This window comes from Dermacentor variabilis, chromosome 9 (genome assembly GCF_050947875.1).
Source record: "Dermacentor variabilis isolate Ectoservices chromosome 9, ASM5094787v1, whole genome shotgun sequence".
NCBI lineage: Eukaryota > Metazoa > Arthropoda > Arachnida > Ixodida > Ixodidae > Dermacentor > Dermacentor variabilis.
The window spans coordinates 60,069,648-60,083,491 of record NC_134576.1 but is presented as its reverse complement, the minus strand read 5'-3'; positions in this window follow the sequence as shown (position 1 = coordinate 60,083,491).

Sequence of the window (13,844 nt, the reverse complement as noted above, 5' to 3'; positions counted from 1 at the left end):
CAGTGGACACGCTCCGACAACCGTGCGACATGCGTCAACGCGGGAGGAGCCACTCACACTGCGGCCCACCGGCCAGGTGACAGCGAGGAGATTAATTATTTCGGCCGCGGGGTGGCTTTCCATCGCAAGAGCTGGGCAGGCACCGTCGAAAAAAACAGAAGGCGGTCGATAACAACGTCCCACTGCTGAAGAAACGGCGAGATGGCCGGCGGTCACGGCGGTCTTCGACAAGACGCGCCTGCGCTGTTAGATGTGACGGCGATGTTGCGAACCTCGAAGAGGTTTTCCCAAGTCCCGCCATTCGCCCTTTGCAAGGAGACCGAAAGGGCGCAGTTCTTTTGTGTTTTATTTCTCGGGCACGGGCGAATGTCCATCTGTACACTAATTTATTTATGGCTAACGACGGGAAGCACAATGACGCGGTCCGGGTGTGAGCTGCCGTGGGCATTAACGAATATATCGTGAATTGCTGTAGGGATAACACCCGCTGTAGAGAGTAAGTGCAGGTTTCGCGCTGTTAAGATAAAGCGCATGTTTGCGTGGGACCCACTCCTTCGGTCGGTGGTGCTCGCGAAGTCTTCTCTTTTCTTCTGCGTTTGACGCTTTCGTAACGTCGCAGCCTTTGCTGACGGAGCATGAGTTCCAGTTTTGGGCCTTGTTCTCTTGCTTCTTTAATATTCACTACTGTACGAGAAAGACAGCTGACTAAAAACGCATTCCGTTCCCACTTTGGTGCATGTAAACCGTTTGTCAAAACTACCACGTTGATTGTGATAGTGAAAGTGACTGCACTGTAAAATTTGATTTACAGAAAGAAACCAAACGATAAACAAGAACAATAAAATGAAATCAAAACAAAGGAGTGGCGCAGATCCCACGCACTGTGGGGAGCCGTGTTAAGCAAAGCATTGGGCAGGCACCTGACTATCCAGCGTTGCTGGAGTTCCGCAAAGCAATACAAGATAAACCAAGGGGTTTGTGCATATTCAGTAGTTGTGTGTTCTTGTCGCGAGCGTGCGTGTGCGAGTAATGACAGTGGCGATTCGACGACCGCGTCGAAGACGATCACATGGCGTCAACGGCAGAATTACTACGCCGACCCTTCGAAGCGAGTTTACGGCATCGCGATTGTTGGTTTCTACATAGAGAATAGAAAAGGGCGCAAGCGAGGAAAACATAGACTGCGACGCCGTCATCGACTATGTGTTATAAAATCGTGCGCGTACCTATGGCTATGTGATGGGGCACTTGCTGAAACGACGACAGCAATTTGGCAAATGTACTCCGGCGAAGAAACTTAAAACATGATTGAATTTGGCGATCATTTGAGTGGTTAGAAAGCGGCACAGTTTTTACGTAGCGTTAGCTGTGATGAGGAAAGTGCTGGAGAATGTGGGCCGATCCCGGAGATGGTGCAGTGTAGCACGATGCCTATAAGCACGAGCTGTCACGAGGAAAAAGACAAGAAAGTAGTAGAGGACACACTCGCCGTGTACTTCAAAGAGATAGCTCGCTTTGGGAGGCGTAAATTTTACGTGCGATCTCTAAACATGAATGCACTACGAATATTATGTGTTGAAAAAAGAAAAAAGTCGTTCGTCGCGTTTTTATTATGTTAATAATGGTGTGTTGTAAGAAAATATCGTTCCAAAATGCTTAGAGAGCCGGTCTTTTGTGTTCGTCATCAGAGCTCATGACTACTGCGTCAGTTACACATTATTTTCTTTCAATTAAAGCGAAATGAGACAGGAACCGTCCTACCACAAAGTGCAAAGAATGAGGCAAATAATGCGTCGCGTTAAAGAAAGAAAATTTATGGCAATCTTAATACATTATTTATTTTTCGTTATATTTCACGTTTCAAACAACTTTTGCAGTTTGACTTATATGTTGCCCTTATGAATCTTGACGTCATTTCACAGAAAAATTTCTAACATAGCCCGCCTCACGATGACTGTGGAGGTTATTGCGATACGAATTATACAAATGCACACCAACACACCATATTGCTTTATTAACCTTTTTTTACAATCTTTAGTAGTAATTACAAGATTTTAACTGTTTCGGCTTCATTATACCTATCGATAAATGAAAGGTCCCTTCGTCTTGCTTGGCGGCAGCTCATAAGTCTCTGATCGACGACATACCCCGAATGCAAGGACAACTTTCTTACCAATTTTAATATGCTCGTGATTAGCGTCACAGCGGGAGCAACGTGCAGTTGGTGCATTCTGGATAGGGTGGCCTTCCGCATCCTCGGTCGGCACAGAGAAAGCTTCACTGAATGTGGCCTCCCAAAGAAGGCTGATTTTGCCCCTCTGGCGCTGTGGAACAGCGGAGTTCAGCATAAGTGATATCGAAAGACCTGCGGTACGATTACATAACCTTCTTCTTGAAGCGTAAAAGTTCATCGCCAACAGGAAGAATGCGTGTTATCAATTTATCAGTAAATTGCTGCCATGCAACGCGACTCCCGTGCCAAGCGTCTCAAAGCGCTGTTCTGCCGGATCGAAGCTAGTGAGGATATGTGAGATACCTAGGCCTGCATCCGCGCTGTATTGGGTATCACCTCAGTGTTTCGATCGGTAACCTGTTTTAGCGGGCCAGTAGGTTATGTGACATGGTATAACACAGTTCCCAGTCCGCGCTTCGTGTGTGTCTAGTGTGCTAGTTCTTCGCGTCCCTGTCTGCAGTATTGCTTAGCATCGCAGTGTTCCACCACATTTCGATCAATAACCACATTCTGTGATTACTGATGTTTGCGTTCGTGTGTAGCCACCCCCCTCCCCGCCCTTTGCTGTATAATCTGCGCAATCACGATACAAGCATGAAAACAAGAGCAGCAACAAGGCTGAGCTGTCGTCTTGAGGAAACCGGGCTCGGAATGAACCCTCAGACACGTTTAATATTTTTTTCTAGATTACTATGAAAGCGCTAACTAAAGTGCGCTCACTAGGCTAAGCATGCTAATCGCACTAAATTATTGCGTAGTTTATTCCTACGTGAAAGAATTTTTCACCCTTTCCATGACTGCAGCTTCCATACTGTGAAAAAAGGTCAAATGCTGGGATGCTGCTGTAAGAGATTATACAAGTACGGATAAGCCTGCTACATGTAGCGTATGAGATGTGGCAAGACACTCGGCGACAACCCGCTAGGTGACTTGAAACAGCCGACTCTCCCAGTTTTCATAGCCATGCTCTGAATGACACAACTCGTCTGGACAGCAGCTGTACTTTATGAATTAAGACCAGTTGACTTACGCATACAAGATGTATCTGTCTATACTTACGTGTCTGGTTGGACCGTAGCGGCTGACTACGGTGTAGTAGCTCTGTTTTCTGTGCCAAACACGCAATATAGAATTTGCGCACCTGTCAAAGGCAAAAAAAGAAAGCTCAAAGTACGGCAAGCTGTGGCGCGAAGCACACACTAGTGTGCCACAGGAGTGGTGCACAGCTTTCTTCTTTCGTTTGGTTCTGGCTATGAAGGACAGACCAGGTGTTGGGTCAATATGCGATTGCGGCAGCGTGAATCCTCTACACGTCGTGATGGTCAATCGCACATTGCGTTGCACAAGGAGGAGTGCGGTTGCGCAACCTGAGTTCAGCCAGGCTCGTTCTGTTAACAGGTATTATAACCAGGCGACTGGGGATATTAACGAGACATGTCCCATGCATAAATAAAAATAGTCACCTATCAGTTTTTTAGTCTATTGCGTCGCATCAAAAAGAAATTTTGCGTTCGAATGGCCAACCTTTCATTGTTGGTTTAACCACGTCTGGGTATATATTGTCCTCGCTTCTGCGATTGAACGTGAGAGTCGGCGCTTGTGTTCTCAGTGTCACTCCGCGTTTGCGTCTTTCTGTGGCACCGTTTCAAAGAAATTAACCCTTACTAAATTGCCCAACTGTCAGTTCCACATACAGGTAAAAGGAAGCCCGGCTTTGGCTAAAAAGTAATAATTGTTGCGTTGCAATACTGAAAACCCATTGCGCAGACCTCGTCGACCCTGTTGAGAGCGTGTTTTATGCAAAACTTCAGGTGCACCACGTACGTGATGATACCAACAATAGGTCACGCATTCGACGCGAACTCATCGACAGATGTTCTATAAGCGACCGCACTATAAAGATTACAGAAGATTACAGTAAAGGATGGTGGCTGGAACAAAGTATAAGCAATGAAATCAGATTTTCAGCGCCCTAATATCAAAACAAGGGTCGCACGTTAAAGCAGTGGGTCGAGTGCTCAAATGTGGGCGAGCAAGGTCCTTCCCGTGCTCCACCCATTTTCCATCTCACCTTTGCTAACTGCACGGCGTTCTTACCAGTCTTTATGCGCTGCTGCGTCGGAATTGACCAAGGAGCATCTTTCTCTTTTTTTAAATTTTTGCGATTTGCAAGACCCTTTGACGCAAAAGAGCGAAGGAAGCGTCTCTTATTCTCGAGCGGAGCATTAGTCACCCAGAAGATGTATAGTAACCTGCAATCTGGGAGCGCCCGATGATTTCGCCTCCAGTTTTGAAAGCGCCGTCTCTCTCGGTTCGTTGCGATGTGCACACTTGTGTGAAGACGGTGCCCGGAAACAGCAATCTTTCCTTACGCGCATGGCACGTACAATCGGTGGAAGTGAACGCGCATTCAAATAGTAACGACAGAATATAGTTCACTCTCCGTAATATAGCACAAAGAAGGGCACAACGAATAGCACGAAAATACCAACCAGCCCGTTCTCAAATCTCGCTCACAACATACTTACATGTCGCTCGCCATCCTCAAACTGCATCTAATAAACTATAACAGCGGCTTATGTTGGATTTCCTTCACCGTAGAGTTGGTGAGACATTGCGGAGGGTTCACTGTTCCAGCAAAAATTCTAGCGGCGAGCGAGTGTCCGTTGTGTAGCAAGGAAGAGTGCAATCTTGCACTCCATGTCCAATTAACACCACAAGCATCTCAGGAAAAAACAAACAAACAAACACACAATGTACCGTATGTGGGCGAAATTAGACAAAATAGTAAGGTTTTAAGGTCCCAACGCAACACAGCTGTTATTACAGCCGCCGTATAAATTAGCTTGCAGTTACAGGCATGGCGGCAGTTCCCACACTGCCGGAGTCGTGTGCGAACTACCGCAGTAATCCCCGACATCGCAATTAGCGGTAGAGCAGGAAGAGGACTACGAACGAACGATCCGTGGGTAGGCACTGCCATGGCAAGAGCTTCGGCCTGCTTGCTAGGTCCTTCGGAGCCGTGTCCTCACCTTGAAGATATAATCGTGTGAAATGCCGCTATACAAAAATTAAGTTAGAAGGAACTCTTGTAATACGGGGGTTACTGCGCTATAAACACACGGACAACAGAAGTACAAGTGAGGAGGAAACGCACAGTCCTGTCCACGTGTACTTCTGTTGTCCGTGTGTTTATAGCGCAGTAAACCCCGTATACCAGGCAGGATTCCGTAAAGGCTACTGAACAATAGACCATATTCACACTATCAATCAGGTAATAGAGAAATGTGCGGAATATAACCAGCCCTTATACATAGCTTTCATTGATTACGACAGAGCGTTTGGTTCAGTCGAAACCTCAGCAGTCATGCAGGCGTTACGGAATCAGGGTGTAAATGAGCAGTATGTAAAAATACTGAAAGATATCTATAGCGGTTCCACAGCCACCGTAGTCCTCCATAAAGAAAGCAACAAAATCCCAATAAAGAAAGGCGTTAGGCAGGGCGATACGATCTCTCCAATGCTATTCACAGCGTGTTTACAGAAGGTATTCAGAGACCTGGAGTGGGAAGAATTGGGGATAAGAGTTAATGAAGAATGCCTTAGTAATTTGCGATTCACTAATGATATTGCCTTGCTTAGTAGCGCAGGGGACCAATTGCAATGCAAGCTCACTGTCCTGGAGAGGCAAAGCAGAAGGGTGGGTCAAAAAATTTATCTGCAGGAAACTAAAGTAATGTTTAACAGTCTCGGAAGAGAACAGCAATTTACGATAGGTAGCGAGGCACTGGAAGTGGTAAGGGAATACATATACTTAGGACAGGTAGTGACCGCGGATCCGGATCATGAGACTGAAATAACCAGAAGAATAAGAATGGGATGGGGCGCATTTGGTAGGCATTCTCAGATGATGAACAGTAGGTTGCCATTATTCCTCAAGAGAAATGTGTATAACAGCTGTGTCTTACCAGTACTCACCTACGGGCAGAGACCTCGAGGCTTACAAAAAGGGTTCTACTTAAATTGAGGATGACGCAGCGAGCTACGGAAAGAAGAATAATGGGTGTAACGTTGAGGGATAAGAAAAGGGCAGATTTTGTGAGGGAACAAACGCGAGTTAATGACATCTTCGTTGAAGTCAAGAAAAAGAAATGGGCATGGGCAGGACATGTAAGGAGGAGAGATGAAAACCTATGGTCATTAAGGGTTACGGACTGGATTCTAAGGGAAGGGAAGCGTAGCAGCGGGCGGCAGAAAGTTAGGTGGGCGGATGTGTTTAAGAAGTTTGCTGGGAGAACATGGCCACAATTACTACATGACCAAGTCAGTTGGAGGAGTATGGGAGAGGTCTTTGCCCTGCAGTGGGCGTATCCAGGCAGTTGATGATGATGATGAACCCCCGTATTACAATATGAAATTCCACCAGCTAGTCGAACTTGCCACTCTACTGCAATTAGAACGAAAAGTTTGAACATTAAGGCAACACTCAACATTTCACGGCAACAATGTCGCAAGCTTCTTTTGTGTAGGTAAATTTATGTGTGCAAGAGAAATTAACCAATTACAACGGCCTCCTCGGGAGCGTCCCACCAAAACGTGAAATAATTTAAAAGCTTTTGCAACTATCACGTTGTAGTTACGGCGAAGGACACAGTAGCGAAAACGGTGAATCACGAAAGTAATTCTTTATTGGGCGAACCTGTGCACAGAAAAAAAAAATCGAGCAACAATCAAGCCCAACGACAGCAGCGAGGAGAGTCGGCGCTCGCTGAAAATCTGATCTGCGGGTCAAGCACGTCGCCTTTTAAACATGACTCGTCGATGGTTCCAGGGAAATCGCTGGCGCCCGCGAGCCTTGCGGGAAGTACTAAAGAATTCATGTCGCGCATACATTCTGATTATGCAGAGTTCAGCGAAACTATACACAACATATAGAATCAAGGGCAACATTAAACTAAATTCTTCTCATGCAGGCGCGTCTTGTGCTGAGCGATTTCTTAGCGGGTGAAATGGCGTCCCCGAGAAAAGAATAAATAAGTACGCATGTCACTGTGAAGAGTGAAGTAATTATTTCAAACTGTAACTTGACCACTTTATAGTTAAATTTCTGGACGGACCTACGCTCAGTAATAGTAAGTTGCATTATAGGATGGGTCGGCGGTGAAAGGGAAATTTCAGGAAAACCGCGTTGCCATGTGAAGAAAATTACGTCCAGAAAACACAATTTTAAGAATACTTTACATGTTTCCTTCTTTTCCCTTTCGCTATTTAGATGACATAGGAAGTGAGGGCGCCGAATTCGACGATATATGGCTCGCACGGCTAACGTAAAAGTGAATACAAGCGTAGTTGAAGGGAGACAATCCTTAGCAAATAGGGCCCCAAAAAGAATTGTTCGTAAGGATGACATGCACGTCTTTGATCCAAATGCTCGTGTAGGCGCACGTACAGGCGTGCGTCATTGATAAATAATTCAAAATGATTAAATACTCTTTTTCTTCTTTAAGCTGAAGAACTCTTCACTATACCGCGTCGGCTTTTTGAAGCTGTTGGGGTTAGCTTCTTCGCCATCAAAGATGGGCAACCTCACCAGGTTCTCACCTAATCAGGTTTACCTTAACCTCTATTTGATCCCTTCGCAAAGTGAAGTGAGATTGAGGTGAGCTTGTCTACTGGCATCAATTCTGTGACTGATGTCAGCGATGTTTACCTCAACCTCATTCGAGAGTTTGAGCTTGGGTGAAGGATGCTTCGTGAGGTAAGGGTTTGAGGTCCATCTTTTTCGCAGTTGGTTAGGTTCACGTCTACTCATCCTGACCGAATGAGTGCATGGGATGCATTAGGCTTTCCCCTAATGTAAATTTTTGTATCTTTAGAATTATGTCGACATATAGGTATTAAGTGCTAGAAACTTGAGCGGCGTCCTCTCATGCGTGACGTCACCCGGAGGAATCCGCTGCCACCCGCGCGCGAGCTCGCTACGCGAAGGCTGCCTTGACACGATTGGCCTACATGTTCTGCTCACGTTTTCAAAAGCTTCTGAATCGTCAAGTCTGCGCCACGGAAAACATTATATTCCACTACACTATTTGCCACGAGATCAAACGCCCGGAGTCGGCACCAGGCAAGCCGTCAGAAATATGGATGACTCCTACAGAATGCGCCGTTATGCATCACTTGCACACGTGCGGGTAAAGTGTGTTTATCCCAAGGAGGATTCATTATGCAAAAAGGGGTGAGGCGTGCAGACAGGACACAAGAGTAGAGAAGTGGATAAGACATAATCTTGATGGGGTAGTCTGTAATGTCAAGAGAGCGAAATCCCTCACCTTAGAACTGTTTTTCTCGGCGAAGACCCATAAGGAAGAAATTCCTTTTCGTGCTATAGTGCCAGAGAAAGGGACGTGGCAGGTCTGTGTCGCTAGTTACCTACAGAACTGCTTACCTTCACTAGATTTTTCAGTCCCGTTTTGCTTGCGTAACTCTCAGGCACTAGTTCAGTATTTAAGAGAAGAAGAAGAACAACTTTATTGTAGAATAAAACGCTCAATGGGTGGAGCCCCTAGACAAGGGCCCCACTGGCTTCCACGCGCCGTCTTGCTTGTCGGATGATGGCCCTTTGGACCTCTTCCTGTGAGCTGGACAGCGCCGCCTCCCATTGTGTATGCTCTGTAATTTCTGTGTTTGTCTTTTGTGGATATGCCGTGCATGCCCATGAGATATGGTCTAAGGTTGGCGTGGCTCCGCACCATGGGCATGTGTCCGTATATCTTTCCGGACGAATTTTATGGAGAATGTGCAGGTTGTTATATGTATAGGTTTGCAGCTTTCTCCATGTAACCTGTTCTTCCTTACTGAGATTCTTATCTGGGGGTGGTAGCTTCATTCTATTTCCTCTGTGATAGTTTAAAATTGCAGAGTAGTTCTGGTCAATCGGGATCGGGTCGTCAGAGGCGTCCTGTGAGCACCCGTGGGGTGTAGCATGCGCACTAGCTACTCTATCAGCCTCTTCGTTTCCCCTGATTCCCTCATGACCGGGTACCCATAAAAGGTGAAATCTGGTTCGCGGTTTTATATCTCGTCTAATCCCATAGGCTGCGGTGCATACTCGTCCCCTGAGGTAGCTTCTGCATGCCGCTTGAGAGTCTGATAGGATGGTTATTTGTTGTTGGTTTGGTTCCGTCGCTTTGATAGCAAGGGCTATTGCGATTTCTTCTGCTTCCACGATAGTGGTGTTGTGAGTGGCGGCGCTAATGATTTCTCTGCCCATGTAGTCAGTGACAGCAGCTACCGTTCTGTTCTGCCTGCCTCGGTATCTTGCCGCGTCCACGAAGCGGGAGTTTGGTTTGTCGCCGTGCGTTTTTTCAATGTATGCAGCTCTGGCTTCTCTTCTGCCTGCATGTAGAGTTGGGTCCATATTTCTGGGTATTGGCGCCACTTTGATGCAGTTTCTGATTATTGTGGGGATTGGTTCAGTTTGGTTGTGTTCTTCAAGGAGCTCGTGATGCCCGAGTCTACCAAGGAGTTTCCTACCCGTGGTCGTTTGTGCGAGTCTGTTTCTTTGAGTTATCAGTTGAGCTTCTACCAGTTCCTCGAAAGTATTATGAATCCCTAGAGACATGAGTTTTTCGGTTGGGGCGCACTGCGGAATTTGTAGGGCGATCTTGTAGGCTTTCCTTAAGCACGAATTGATCGCATCCCTCTCTGTTTTCGTTAGCTGGTAATACGGCAAGCTGTAAATGAAGCGGCTAACCACCAGACTTCTGATTAGGCAAAGGGTGTCTGATTCCTTCATCCCCGTCCTTTTCGTGGCTACCCGCTTTATCATTCTCGCGACTTTTTGTGTTGCCGTCTTGATGAGGTTAAGCCCGTGTTGGCAGTGTTGATTTGATTGTAGCCACATGCCTAGTACCCGGATTGTGGTCTTCTCAGGTATTGCATCATTGCCAAGTCTGATTTCCAATTTAAGGGCAGAATCCATCGGGACGTTACGATTCCCTTTGCCTTTCCAGATTCGCATAATCTCCGATTTCTCTGACGCGCATTGCAGCCCTCTGGCTCGCACGTATGTCTCGATTTCACAGGCAGCTGCTTGTAATCGTTCTTCTTTTTCACGTAGCGAACCAGTGACACACCAGACTGTAATGTCATCCGCGTATAGGACGTGCTGGATACCCGGGATGGCTTGTAGTTTTCTTGCAAGGCCTATCATCGTCACGTTAAACAGCGTTGGCGAGATCACTGCGCCCTGGGGAGTACCCTTATTGGGTGCGTTGAAAGTCTTGATTTCTACTGCACCAAATTTAATCTCAGCGGTTCGTTTGTTTAAAAAGCTGCGAACATAGTTGTATATCTGCTCTCCGCGGTTTGTTGCAGCCAGGCCATCGAGTATTTCTTGGTGGCTTACGTTATCAAAAGCTCCTCTTATGTCGATGGCCATGACAACGTGTTCGATTGATTTTGGTATATTTGTCAGGACTTCTTCCTTCAACTGTAGGAGGATGTCTTGAGTTGAGCTTGGGTCTGAATCCAAAGATAGTGTCTGGAATGATTTCATTGTCCTCCAAGTAGTTTTGTAATCTAGAGTTTACTATTCTTTCGAATAGTTTCCCCAGACAGGAAGTTAGGGAGATTGGTCGAAGGTTACTAATTGCTAATTTCTTGCCAGGCTTGGGAATTAAAACTAATTGAGCGTGCTTCCACTCCCTTGGAATAGTACCCTGTTGCCAATGTTCATTTATAAAGGTAGTATAGGCCTGTAACGCCTCATCACTTAGGTTTCGAATCATGGGATTAGTTATCCGGTCTTTGCCTGCCGCTGTGTTTCGGGTCATTTTCGCAATGGCAGCTATAACTTCTTCGATGGAGATGGGTTCATCGAGTTCAGGGTGAGGCGCCCCCCCCCCCCCGTATTTGGTCACACAGGGTGGGGGAGATGGGTCTGTTCCGAAGCACTTGTTATATAATTCTTCTTTGAGTTCTTGTTCCGTCCCTGGGTACGTATGGATTAGCCGTTCCACCGCTTTACAGCCCTCGTTCTTGGTTTTTGTTGGTTCCATAACTGCTCTTAGTATGCGCCAAGTTTTTGGGGTGCTCAGTGTGTCATTAACGGAGTCACAGAAGCGTTCCCAATCGGACGTAGTTAGTTGCGTTGCGTAGTCTTCTGCTTTGCGGGTAATTTCTGCAATGCGTACCTTTAGCTTCCGGTTCTGTGTCTGTCGCTTTAATCTTTTTGTTAGTCCTCTGCGTGCCTCCCAGAGATGCAGTAAGTGAGGGTCTATCTCAGGTATCTCACATGTGCGGGCTATTTCTTTTGTGACTTTATCCTTTTGTGTTCGTAACCTTTCACACCATTTACTTGAATCATCGATTGTGGTGCTTTGCTGGCTCTGCATCCGGCGGTATTTCACCCAGTCGGTAATTTTGGCTATTCCTATGTGTTGTTTTATTTTCCCAGTCCGGATTGTTGTGCTGATGATGTAATGGTCGCTGCCTAAATCATTTAGGGTGTTTATCCATTGCGCATCTTCACAATTCTGCACTATCGTGAGGTCAGGGCTGGTGTCCATGCTCACACTGTTGCCCTGTCTAGTGGGCCCTGCAGGATCCGTTATAATTGTCATGTCGAGTTCTTCTGTTTGTTCCAGAATGTTTCTGCCCTTGGCGTCCTGTTTCGGGTATCCACAACTAGGATCTTTTGCATTGAAATCACCTACTATCACCAGTGTTCTTCCCTTTACCAGGCGGGTAGTTTCCTGCAAGAGTCTGTCAAACTTTGTCTTTCTCTGGCTTGGTGGACTGTAAATGTTTAGTATAAAGGCACTCTTTTTGTTCAGGCCTTTATATATGATTTCTATTAGTAAATGGTTAATATCCGTGTCGGTAAAAGGATCGTGTTTGATTGCGGTAATCGATTTCGCTGCCAAAGTTGCTATTGCTTTCTCCGAATCCGGGTGTGTGTACACCTCGTATCTCTGAAGGGTTGGAAGGGGATCCGACTTCCTGAAGGGCTATGACAGCTGGTGGCTCACTCTGTGAGCTCACCAGCTGTGTTAAATGTCCCCTTTTCCGACGGTAGCCACGACAGTTCCACTGCCAGATTTCGCAATTTTCTGTTATAGTTGGTTTATGTTTAGGCATGGTTGCTTTCTTGTGCAATGGCTGCCAGCCCTGGTCCGGCGTATGGCTTCGCCGCTCTCTCTCTGATGTTAGCTCCGGTAATTTGCTTACACACCGTTTTCATGATTTCAATTTGCAGAGCCTGGAGTTATTTGTCGGACTTCACTTCAAAATCAGTCATTTGTTGCGTTAGTTGTTGTGTTATTTGGGCTGACACCTGTTGGGTGATCTATTGCGCTATTGAAGGTAATGGGTGTTCGAAAGTCTCTTGGATTTGTGTCTGGAGTGTTTAGACCAACTGTATTCTAGGGCGCTTTTGGGGTGCTTGTACAGCTTGCCCCGAAGCTCGCTCTGATTGCGCCGGTTTAGCCTGTGTGTTCTGTTGCTGCGACTGCATTTGCTTTAGCATCGCATTCTCCCGCTCTAAGTCGCCTAAGCGAACTCTCATGAGTTCTAGCTCTCGTTCTAGGCGCGTTATCTGTGCAGTTATTTGAGGTGTGTGTTGGGAGGCTATTGCTGACCAGCTCACCTTGTTTTTGTCGCCTTCATTTCTTGAAGTTTGTTTCTTGCTCTTCTGTTGGCTGGTGCTTTGCTTCTCCTCCTGTTTTCTGCCCCGAGAGTTGGATCCCGGCCACGGCGGCCGCATTTCGATGGGGGCGAAATGCGAAAACACCCGTGTGCTTAGATTTAGGTGCACGTTAAAGAACCCCAGGTGGTCAAAATTTCCGGAGTCCTCCACTACGGCGTGCCTCATAATCAGAAAGTGGTTTTGGCACGTAAAACCCCAAATATTATTATTATTAGAGTTGGATCGGCCTCGGGAGGTCGACCTGGCACGCGAGCGGGACCTCTCCGGTGAGTGAGAGTTCTCTCGGTCCGAACTGAGCCATCTCTTCTTGGGGGTCCCTGTGACCTGGTTATGTTGTCTTATACGCTGTCTTCCCCTTTGCGGTACGCGCTTCAGTTTTTTGGTGCACTCTGGTGCCGCTGTAGGATGAGCTCCCCCGCACAGGAAACACTTGGGCTCACACTCACGGTCCGCTAGTGGGTCGCGGAGGCCACATTTCGCACAAGCCTTGATAGTTGGTGATTGTACAACTTTTAGTATGGATATCCAAGACCTGTATTATTCCTTGCCGCATGACGGGTTGCTAAATTCCGTAAATGAGAGCATTAAAGAACAAGTGCAAGAGTCGGCTTTTATTGACAGATGTGGTGTTTCCACGGGAGCTTTTCTAGACATTCTTTCAATGTACTTGAAGTCGACGCTGATTGGGTGGAGAGATTGCGTTTTTCTGCAGAAATCCGGCATTTGTATTGGATCAAAGGTTGCCCCTATTCTTAGCAATATTTACCTGAGTAAGGTTGACAGCTGCTTAGAGAGAACCTTAGGTGATAGCGTTATCAAGATATTTCGTTACGTTGATGATTACCTGATTTTCTGCAATAGGGAAGAATTCGATTCCGCTGCTACCTCAGTAATTTGGCAATT